At 41.8% G+C, this 1,948-nt stretch overlaps 1 long non-coding RNA gene across 1 annotated transcript in view; it reads right to left on the reverse strand.

The window, feature by feature from the left end:
- LOC115948164 overlaps window positions 1–379 on the reverse strand; it is a 2,617-nt gene extending 2,238 nt beyond the window's left edge. The window contains exon 1 of the long non-coding RNA XR_004082015.1: window positions 124–379. This is a non-coding gene — a long non-coding RNA (uncharacterized LOC115948164). The remainder of the gene's footprint in view (window positions 1–123) is intronic.
- Window positions 380–1,948: the final 1,569 nt, after the last annotated feature.

Below are 1,948 nucleotides of genomic sequence, written 5' to 3' on the forward strand. Positions count from 1 at the left end.
CTGCCAGCGCTGGCTTCAGCGAGGGCTCGTCACACGGTAAACTCCACCGCCCAGCGGGGTAAAACGAGAAAGGAAAGGAGCCAGTTCCGCAGAAGCGGAGCCGAGGAGAAGCTCTGGGTTTACCTTTGCACAGGACCCTTCCTGCTTTTCGAGCCTCCAGACGCGGGCGGCAGCGCTCCCAGCGCTCCACGTGCCCCGGCTCTGTCACTCGCCGTGCGCATGCCCCGAGGCACAGCACTTCCCGGGAAGCGTAGGGAGAAAGGCAAGAGTCCAGCCAGTTAAGACTTTCCAAAGGAAATAAAAATAATAATTATAAAAGTCCAAGGTTCATACTGACTATTGCATATTAAATAAAGCAACGTTTTTATAATTCATTCGTGGGGGGAAAGAGGTCTTCCCTGCCTAGGAAAAGCACAAAGTTCAGAAGGGTAAAGTTGAAGACCTAGGCTTTGTTGTACTTTAATTAATGTTATTTTATTTTACCGGTTTTTTAATGCTTTGCAACAACAATAAATTTAAAATGAATGAGTTTTAGGGGACAAATCTAATATATCTTGCAGCAAGTATGTTGCTTATGTGGAATGTGCATAGCTCCAGGTCATCTTTCTGGACCTTTTCTCACCACCATCAATAACAGCAAAGACATTTAGAAAGAATGGTAAAAACCTCAGATTGCTCTACATTCTATCCAAAAAACAGAACTATGACCATGACCAATTCTGACCAGCTGTATTGCAGCTGTCTATCAAATGTTTTGGGTTTTTAGTTTTTGTCTGTCACCTCCTAATATATTGGATACCTGTGAATATGGAACTCACTCAAACTAACAGAATAGAACCTAATTTATCACAGATCTGTGGTATTTTAGAAAAATAGCATGTAATTTTTTCAAACTGGATTAGTTACAATTTTTGTAATTGTGGAATTTATAACTTGGACAGGTTCTGTATCATCTTGCTAACAAATTCCAGATTGCCCCAGTTACAGTTTACACAGGCATGCAAGGAACAGAGCGAGACCCAAACCCTGCCAGGTGAGCTCAAAGAGTGGCACATAAAGTACCTCTTTCAAGAATGTCAGGCCTTGTGCAAACTCACATAACAATCCCAAGGCATCTGAGAGGAAAACTGTAGCAGAAAACAATTCCATGTTCGTATAAAGGAGACTTCTGTAAATCATACAGATTTTTCATTTACAAGATGCTGAACTTTCACTTTTGACCTGTGAAGTAAAATAAAATAGTGCCTAAACCAAATTAAAAATGTTAGATAAAATTGTACATTTTAAACTAGAAACATAGGGGAGGAAAGCAAGACTTAACAAAGCATGCTGTGCTAAAGCCAGTGTTGATTTATTGAACAGATGTTCACTCACCAGCTTCTTCAGGATTTCAGAAGTCACAGGTGTCAGTTTCACATTTTAAACTAGTTTTGTTGGGTTTTTTCCATAAAACCACAAGGAGATCGTTGGGGCTTTTACTTCAAACAAACCTCCCATCAGCCAGTCACATAACTTCCATTACTTCCCATTATGTATGTGATTACTGACCCAAATGCCTACTGGTTTGAATTAAAACCCTTCAAAGGAGGTACATACTTCAGCACCAGTCTTAGTTAATTTTGAAGGTGCTCACAATTTCAGGCATTGTCATAAACTTTCATTCCTTAATTTTAAGATACATTAACTTTGAATTGCAATGCATACATATGGGATACTATTATCAGTTACTCATTTTTTGCACAGTTGGCCTAAATTCCCATTTTAATTCTTTACAAGCCCTGGCGAGGTGTACTGCTGAAGGAACCCTGCGCGCTTCCAGCACCGTGCAGGACTGTTCATTTACCAACCCTTGGCCATTTCGCGGGCACATCGGCGGCGAAGACAAGCACGGTTCTCGAGCACGTTGGGCTGGGAAGGGCCCGTGTACCTGCCGCGCTCCAGCCCCTCC

This window comes from Geospiza fortis, unplaced genomic scaffold (assembly GCF_000277835.1).
Source record: "Geospiza fortis unplaced genomic scaffold, GeoFor_1.0 scaffold112, whole genome shotgun sequence".
NCBI lineage: Eukaryota > Metazoa > Chordata > Aves > Passeriformes > Thraupidae > Geospiza > Geospiza fortis.